The sequence below is a fragment of the Pogoniulus pusillus genome, chromosome 3 (genome assembly GCF_015220805.1).
Source record: "Pogoniulus pusillus isolate bPogPus1 chromosome 3, bPogPus1.pri, whole genome shotgun sequence".
Taxonomy (NCBI): Eukaryota; Metazoa; Chordata; class Aves; order Piciformes; family Lybiidae; genus Pogoniulus; species Pogoniulus pusillus.
The window spans coordinates 9,614,240-9,623,851 of NC_087266.1; the positions used below are offsets into that span (position 1 = coordinate 9,614,240).

The 9,612-nt window shown below is 44.8% G+C and overlaps 1 long non-coding RNA gene across 1 annotated transcript; it reads right to left on the reverse strand.

Annotated features, from left to right (window-relative positions):
* Positions 1 to 826: 826 nt before the first annotated feature.
* LOC135173533 (uncharacterized) lies at positions 827 to 3,751 on the reverse strand. The gene is made up of 3 exons (XR_010301366.1): positions 3,688 to 3,751; positions 3,434 to 3,575; positions 827 to 1,347 (listed from the first exon to the last, which is right to left on the reverse strand). It is a non-coding gene; the product is annotated as an uncharacterized LOC135173533 (long non-coding RNA).
* Positions 3,752 to 9,612: the final 5,861 nt, after the last annotated feature.

The following is a 9,612-nucleotide window of genomic DNA, read 5'->3' on the forward strand; positions in this document are numbered from 1 at the left end:
AGGATGCCATTGGCTCTCTTGGCCACCTGGGCACATTGCTGGCTCATCTTTAGCCTACTATCTACCAGTACCCCCAGGTCCCTTTCTTCCTGGCTGCTCTCCAGCCACTCTGTCCCCAGCCTGTAGTACTGCTTGGGGTTGTTGTGGCCAAAGTATAGAACCCTGCACTGAGCTTTGTTAAATCTTATCCCACTGGCCTCTGCCCACCCATCCAGCCTGGCAAGGTCCCTCTGCAGGGCTCTCTTACTCTCTGACAGATCATTGCCCCTAATCTGTAGCAAGTCTGACTTATTGGCTGCATTAAACTGACAGAGAGGTTGTGAATCTGTATCTCAAGAGAAAACTATTTCCTATTTATATGCACTAATAGCCATTGCTAGCTCCCCTGTTTTTAGTTAGGAAAAAACCCTCCCAAACACTCAGGTCTTTTTCTACAACTGTTTTGGAAAGTATTTGCCCCAGAAGTCTGCAAGTAAGCATAAAAATATTTGAATGGCTAGGAAAAGTTAAAAAAAAGGGAAGGCAATCTGATCCAACTACACAAAATGCTCCTTTAAAAGGTAATACTTGTACCAAATTAAAAACATATATCAAGTCATTTAGACCTTATTCTGAATAGTATTTTGAGGACTAGGTTAAAAGGATGGATTGATAGTGCTCTTCGTGTTTGTCTCTTAACTGCTATATGGTGAACAAGATGATCCTGTGAATAGCTGTCAAGGTCCAGAGAACAGAGATTAACAATATCTCTGTCCAGAGGAGCAAAATCTGTTCTTATAGATTTCCATGTTGTGAAATTAAGGTGCACATGAGACCATATATATCAACCACAAAACTATTTATTAAATGATAAAGTTGAACAAAGCAGAGGGAGAGAGGGAAAAAAAGGAAGCATGCATGGCCCAGGGATGTTCTTCTGAGGAGTTCATCAGGAGTTCTTCTGGTGGAGGTCCACACTTGGCAGGCATTGCTCATGCCTATTTATACAGTTTCTTAGATTGGTGTCCAGGTGCAGCTCCCTAGGAAATCTTCCTGTGTATTCATGCATTTGCAGCAGTCCAGTGGCAGCACTGGGGAGGACATCTGCCCCGTCCCTGCGCTTGTTACCTGGCCATACCCCGAATGCACATGAGCCTTTTCTCTTCAAGGTAGCTGACATCAGATGTGCACATCCTGGGCAATCCAGTCAGGCCGAGGTCCAGGAAATCAACAACAGCACCATTTGTTGATTGGCATCCATCGTCTCTCAGCTGAAGAATATTTGAAATACATATTGAAGTTGCAGAAAGTTTCCAGTCTTTGGGCAGACATTTCTCATTCGACATTCCTCCTTGGTGCCAGGTGGCCCTTTCCAGAATGCAAAGCACAAAAGGAACAACCAAAGCAATTTACTGTATGCAGCAAACAAGGGAGCTAAGTTTCTTAGTTCATGTGAGTGCAGGTTCCTCCTGACACTAAGAAAGATGGCTCTGTGACCACGAGTTTTAAGCTTAAACAGAACATCCTTGACCAAATTTCTCAGTAGTGAGTGTGATGCATTGTAACTATTCATAAGTCTCCTGCTGAGACACACATGCAGAACAGTACAGGGCTGAGACTATCCTCAGGTAGCTATTTCTAAACCAGAAAGCCCATGGCTTTACTCTACCTCAGAGAAATCTGTGATGAGCAGTTCATCAATGTCAGTCCAGCAGGAGCTTATTAGTTGTGATAGAGGTTTGAGGTTGCATCAGCTCTTACAACTGCCTTTCTCCAAGTGTTCATTAAAGATTAAATGAACTGCAGTGGTTAGCATGCAGTCAGTTTTCTTTTTTTGCTCATTCTCTTGTCTCATTTCATTTATTTATTGATAAATACAGAGAATCAAAGAATTATGGAATACTAGGGTTTGGAAGGGACCTACAGAGATCATCCAGTCCAAACTCTCTGCAAAACAGAACCACTTAGGGCAAGTCACATAAGAACATGTCCAGGTGGATTTTGAATATCTCTAGAGAAGGACACTCCAAAACCTCTCTGGGCAACCTGTTTCTCTGTCACTCTCATAGTAAAAAAGGGGTTTTTTTCCATGTTGAGATGGAATTTCCTGTGACTGAGGTTACAGCCTTTGTCCCTCATCCTATCATTGAGATCTTTGAAAAGGATCTTGACTGACTGAAAGAGTTGGGGCTGTTCAGTCTGGAGAAGAGGAGGCTCCCAGGTGACCTTCTTGTGGCCTTCCAGTATCTGGGGAGGGATTTTTTAGGCTGTCAGGGAGTGACAGGACTAGGGGGAATGGAGCAAAGCTGGAGATGGGGAGATCAGAGTGGACATGAAGAGGAAGTTGTTGAGAATGAGAGTGGCGAGAGGCTGGAATGGGTTGCCCAGGGAGGTGGTTGAGGCCTCATCCCTGGAGATGTTTAAGGCCAGGTTGGATGAGGCTGTGGGCAGCCTGATGTAGGGTAGGGTGTCCCTGCCCACAGCAGAAGGGGTGGAATTAGATGATCCTCGTGATTCCTACCAACCTGACTGATTCTGTAAGAAGAAACTGGTTCCACCCTCCTTGAAAGCCACCTTTCAGATATTTGCAAACATTGATAAGTTTCTGTCTTGGCCTTCTCTCTTATAAGGAAAGTTTGAGAGCTCTGGAAAAGAGATGTTCCATTCCCTTAATCATCCTCCTAGCCCTCCACTGAATTCTCTCCAATAGTTCCCAGTCTCTCTCCAACCAAGGAGTGCAGAACTGTACATAATATACAGATGTGGTACAACTAAGGTTGAGCAGAGGGGGAGAAGCCTACCCCAGCAGAGACAAAACAGGCAAAAGTACAGGAACTCATACAGAAGATCTTACTCTCATGAATACCTAAGTAAGAGCTACCAGCCTATGCTACACTTTCTAATTGCCTGCATGACATCCCTTGATATTTTCCATCTTCCCCTAACTTCACCAGTCCCTTATTCACTTCATTTTCCTTGAACAGCATAAAGTTAAATGACATTTCCTCATATTAACAGTGCCATCTGAAATTTACCTTACCAGAAGCCTCTTCCTACCTAGCCTGTTCTGGTCCCTGACCACTCTCACAGCAGGGTCATTTTCCCTCACCTCAAACCTAACCCTCCCATGTTGCAGCTCAAGGCCACAAGCAGATGCCTGCATGGGACACCTGCACAGGACCAAGGTTTTACACATTGGCAACAGCACTCATAGGATCAACTGCTTGAATTTTCAGCACCTCAACAACAATCATAGAGCAATAAAGCATCACAGAATCTAGCACTGCCCTGGAATTTACTACGATCAGTGCCTGCTCTCCTCATCAGTTGCCTTGAATCACATTTGGAATCCTCTTAACAAAGATGGAAACAGTGGGGGAATGGGAAGGCTGGAGCCAAGGCAGGTGAGCTCATTGTGACCTTGTTCAGACCTGATCTAACTCCAAACCATTACCTCTTCAGCAGGTCTTGGGTGCAGACACTCCAGCTTCTGCAGCTCACCCAGGCTGGCTCTTGCAGTTGACAAGCAGCATTGCTCCTGTGCTTCTGTTCAGGCCAACTTTAGGTTTGCTTCTCCATCACCAGGTGCTCATGCCCTTGGTAGAGTAAGTATTGAGCCTTTCCCTACCTGACCGGGGGGCCACACCAGGCCCCCCGGCCTTTGGATCCCCTCCACCATTCACCCAGTGATGCACCATGAGGACTCACCAGTGACGATGTGAGGAGGATCCCTCTGCCCAGATGGGCACAGCTTGAGGCTTCTGCCTCTCCTGGGGTGGACTAAATAGGGGAGCAGACAAGGAGGGCAAAGTGCCCACAGCTGGGATGGGAGGAGCCACAAACAAAAGCCAGGTGCTCTGTGTTTGGGGGAGGGGGAATAAAAGGGGAAATGGGGTGGGGGGGGGGGAAAGGGGCAGATATAGTGGAAAAGGGGAGGTGGTGCTGAAGGGAGGGAGCTGGAGAGGAAAGGGATGGAAGTGAAAAGAAGAAAATGGGGGGAAAAGAAGTAGGTGAAGAAGAAAGGAAGAAGATGGGGGAAAGATGAAGATAGGAAAGAAAGAAGATGGAAAGAAAAGGAGGAAAATGGGGAGAAATAGGACATGGAGAGGAAAGGGGGGAGATGGGGAAGAAGAGAGATTAAAAAAATAGTAAAAATGACAACTGGACTATAGAGTTTACATTGAAACCCCCCTTTTCATAGCCAACCCTTTGTCATTTTTGTGTGGAGTAGTAACCAAACACCTTCACTGACTCGCCTCACTTCTCTACAGTGAGGGTGATAGAGCACTGGAACAGGCTGCCCAGGTAGGTTGTGGAGTCTCCTTCTCTAGAGACTTTCAAAACCCACCCAGATGCATTCCTGTGTGGACTACCCGAATAGATCTTACTTTTGGCAGAGGGGTTAGACTTGATGATCTCTGGAGGTTTCTTCAAACCACCATTGATGATCTCTGGAGGTTTCTTCAAACCTCTAACATTCTGTGATCACCTATGCATAGACTTCAGTAATGTCCTTTAAGTGAAAGTTAGTGATTCACTCATTTGTTTCATATTATGGATGGCTGATTTGTAGTGCTATGAGGAGTGGCTATTTTAAATATACAGGAAAGGATAAATTTAGTCAGAAAAAGAAACAGGATATAACAGCATTTCTGACATGAAATGCTTTCTTTTCTATGTTGGACAGCCAGACATTAATAGCTTTGGATATGTCAACAGTGAAATTCAAAGGTGAAGTACTCATTGTCTATGAGATGACACTTAGAAATGTTGCATCATAGAAAAATGAAACGAGTCAAAAATTGGCCAACTTTGAAGACATAAATAAAATGCCAAACGAAAGGAAAAAAAATCAGCCCAGAACTGCTCAAGAAATTATTGCTGAAATATTGTTAGTGTGGAAAGGCCTCTTCATATTAATCTTCTCACTTCATCTCTTAGCAAACACAATAAATATTGTCCATGCTGCCCAGGGTAATTGAAGTTTCACTCTCTTCTTTTGTTCTCATCTTTCCTGTTGCTGCTCAGAAACTTTCACAGAGTAAACGGAAGAGTTAAGGAGTTTGAACTGGGGGACACTTAGAGAAAGGAAAAAAGTGTGAGGAGCAGGAAGACACGGACAGAATAACAGTTAGACCCTCTGTGTATCATTGCATTTGTGATGGTTTGGGTATTACCTGCCCCCCCACTCTTATGAAGTCACCCAGACTAGACTCAGCTGAGATGGGAATTAAGAATGAAGCTATATTTGCAGCTTAGCACAATATACAGGCTGGTAAGAGGCCTGGAACACAAGCCCTATGAGGAGAGGCTGAGGGAGCTGGGGATGTTTAGCCTTGAGAAGAGGAGGCTCAGGGGACATCTCACTGCTGTCTACAACTACCTGAAGGGAGGCTGCAGCTGGGTGGAGGTTGGTCTCCTCTGCCAGGCAATCAGCAATAGAACAAAGGGACACAGTCTCAAGCTGTGCCAGGAGAGATATAGGCTTGATATTAAGAGGAAGTTCTTCACAGAGTGATTTGCCGTTGGAATGGGCTGCCCAGGGAGGTGGTGGTGTTGCTGCTCCTTGATGTGTTCAAGCAAAGCCTGGCTGAGGAACTTATTGCCATGGTCTAGTTGACTGAATAGGGCTGGGTGATAGGTTGGACTGGATCTTGGAGGTCTCTTCCAACCTGGGTGATTCTATGATATACACAAATATATACAGTTATATACAAATTAAAAGTAACAGAGAAACAATCAAAGTCCACAGGAGGGCTCCCAACCCAAACCCCCTTCTCCCTCCCTCTTTCCCTTCCTTCAGAAATAACCAGACCAACTCACATATATCTCACATGATCAATCTGGAGATCCGAGGTGAGATGTCAAAAAAAAAAAAAAGACGACAAGAAGGTTAGAGGAAAAAGGAGTTAGGTGGATTAGAGAGTTAAAGGCAGAGTCAGCCTCAGGGACCAGATCACCAGAAAGAAGTCACAGCAGAAGTGAGGGCTGAGAAGTGTGAGAGAAGTATCACAGTATCACCAAGGTTGGAAGAGACCTCACAGATCATCAAGTCCAACCCTTTACCACAGACCTCAAGGCTAGACCATGGCACCAAGTGCCACATCCAATCCTGCCTTGAACAGCTCCAGGGATGGTGACTCCACCACCTCCCCAGGCAGCCCATTCCAGTGTCCAATGACTCTCTCAGTGAAGAACTTTCTCCTCACCTCCAGCCTAAATCTCCCCTGGCGCAGCTTGAGGCTGTGTCCTCTCGTTCTGGTGCTGGCCACCTGAGAGAAGAGAGCAACCTCCTCCTGGCCACAACCACCCTTCAGGTAGTTGTAGACAGCAATAAGGTCACCCCTGAGCCTCCTCTTCTCCAGGCTAACCAATCCCAGCTCCCTCAGCCTCTCCTCATAGGGCTGTGCTCAAGGCCTCTCCCCAGCCTCGTTGCCCTTCTCTGGACACGCTCAAGCATCTCAATGTCCCTCCTAAACTGGGGGGCCCAGAACTGAACACAGTACTCAAGGTGTGGTCTAACCAGTGCAGAGTACAGGGGCAGAATGACCTCCCTGCTCCTGCTGACCACACCATTCCTGATGCAGGCCAGGATGCCACTGGCTCTCTTGGCCACCTGGGCACACTGCTGGCTCATGTTCAGGCGGGTATCAATCAGCACCCCCAGATCCCTCTCTGTCTGGCTGCTCTCCAGCCACTCTGACCCCAGCCTGTATCTCTGCATGGGGTCGTTGTGGCCAAAGTGTAGCACCCTGCACTTGGAGCTATTGAACGCCATCCAATTGGACTCTGCCCATCTGTGCAGGCAGTGCCTGTCTTATCAATATTTTCACTAGTTGCATTTCTCAGCAGAAAAAATGGGGGATATAGATTACTGTTGTTTGTTTTTTTTTTCTTTCTTCTCAGAGCTAAGGATTTAATTTTTCTCAGTAAAAAATAGCCTCAAACCAGCACAGCATTAAACAACACTAAAAAAATCATAAAACTGACAGAACCAACAAGAAAGAAAATGCATCATTTCAAGAAAATGAAATTCTTAATTAACAAATTCTTTGCATTTTTTTTTTCTCATTAGAACCTAAAATCTTAATTTTCTGAGAAGGACAAAAAAAACCCCATGGTGTGCTAGTTTGAGCCTAGCTGGGATATTCTAGTGAGAGAAATTAGATTACAGGCTGTGAAAAGGAAACAATGGCGATGTCTACTTCGCTCATAGGCTTGCTGAGATGTATAAAACCAAGAACATAAATATATAACAGAATTGCTCTTTGGCTCTGGCTGCCTGCACTTCTCTCCCTAACTTGCTGTCTAACTAATCCATCTGCTTCCTAACCCCCATGGCTAACTCCCCAAACTCACCTTGAACATAAAGCAAAGTCTGAGATAAGGTAGAGTGGTGGAGACAAAGTGGAAAGGTGGTTGGGAGCCCCTCCTGGGGACTGTGGTTTCTGGGAGGGATGTTGTGTTTCTGTATTACTTTTTAACTTGTCTATTTCTGTCTGTAGCTGTGTATATATTTTAAATGCCTGCTTGTATATTGTGCTAAGCTGTAAATATAAAGCTTCATTCTAATTTCCTGTTAGGCTGAGTCTAGTCTGGGTGACTTTCTTAAGTGTGGGGAGGGGGCAGGTAACACCCAAACCATCACACATGGCAAGAAGGATTGCCATTTTACCCAGAAGTCAAATATATACAAAAAGTAAAACCTATTTGGGGATTGTCTGAATGAACAGTGGACATAATGTGACACAGAAGGAAAAGAGAATATGGAAAAGTAGTTTGGGTTTGATCCAAAAACAGTAAAAAGGAGACTGATAGTAGCTGTATTTGTCCTGTTGTTGTGAGCGACTCAGTGTCCCTGGCTGGTTTTTATCCATCCACTCAGATCCCTGTCAAGGGCCTGCTATTTCCTGTTAACTTTTCAAGAGAATTAGTTTCTCATACATAAAACACAAAAGAAATATACAAAAAAAATAAGGCAATTTATTCAGAGAGAGGGAAATAATAAAAAGTTAAACCAACCCACACACTAACAACAAAAAAAGAAATCCTAACCTGGAAGGAACAGTCCAGAACCAAGAACTCTACAAGCATTCTGAAGACTTTAGGAAAATATTTTATTAGGAGCCCAGATAAAATATATGTCATAATTCAAACAGAAAACAAAGCAATCTAATAATAACCCCCTTGCATGGCTCAATGGGAAAGTTAAGGAGGCTGTCACAGGGAAAAGGTCAGCAGTTTAAAAATTGAGAGCTTGATCAAAAAGAGAATGTGTCAAAAATAAAATGGGTCACTCAAAGGCTTAGAAGGACTGTGCAGTGTGCCTTACATAGGGTAAGTATTTCTCCAGACAGTCATAAATTCATTAAATATTTCAAAAGCAGAAAGCAGGTGAGATAATCAATGGGACTGATGATAAAAATGGGACTGAGTGGAAATGCTCAGTGAACTCTGCAGCTCTCTTTATTTTGCAGAGGAAATGTTTGCATCCAGTTTTTTCTGTACTAGGGATTATAGAATCATAGAATCAACCAAGTTGGAAGAGACTTCAAGATCATCCAGTACAACCTAGCACCCAGCCCTATCCAATCAACTAGACCATGGCACTAAGTGCCTCAGCCAGGCTTTGCTTGAAGACCCCCAGGGACAGTGCCTCCACCACCTCCCTGGGCAGCCCATTCCAATGCCAATCATTCTCTCTGGCAAGAACTTCCTCCTAACATCCAGTCTAGACCTCCCCTGGCACAACTTGAGACTGTGTCCCCTTGTTCTGTTGCTGGTTGCCTGGCAGAAGAGACCAACCCCCACCTGTCTACAACCTCCCTTCAGGTAGTTGTAGACAGCAATGAGATCCCCCCTGAGCCTCCTCTTCTCCAGGCTGAACAACCCCAGCTCCCTCAGCCTCTCCTCACAAAGTTTGTGTTCCAGGCCTTTCACCAGCTTCATTGCCCTTCTCTAGACATATTCCAGCACCTCAACATCTCTCTTGAATTGAGGAGCCCAGAACTGGACAGAGCACTCAAAGTGTGGCCTGACCAGTGCTGAGTACAGCAGTAGATGAGAGGTTTGGCAGGATACAGATAAATAGAAAAGTATTTTTAAATCCAGCAGACAATTAACTTATCACCAGAAGTGGATGGCATTTACCTGGGAGAACTGAAGAGAATATGAAACTGCAAAGTTGCAGCTGATGCATGTCAAATAACCACAGCTAGGATGCCCTGTGCCACACAAATGCTGAGGTGTCATGGGGACTTGTCCATGGAAAAGGGCCAAGAAGGGTTTCTGGGAAGCACAGACTGCCAAGCCTGACTTCCAACTTCAGTGTGACAGAAGAGTCTGCTATATGGAGAAAGATCAGATAGCAGGTGAATTAAGACTAACTGTTGGAAACAGGTCAGCATGGCATTTGCAGAGGGAACTTCTGTCTTGGTTCAATGAGGATACCTTTAAGCTGATACAGGGAATCCAACGGACATCATAGATCTGGGTTCCAAGAAAAAAGATTTCCTGGAGGGTTTCTCACCAAAGACTGTTCAAAAAGCAATGATAAGACTTTGGAGGTTTAGCCCTTCTATAGATGGGCAACTATTTAAAGAATGGGAAGCACAAAGTAGGGCTCAATGGTCA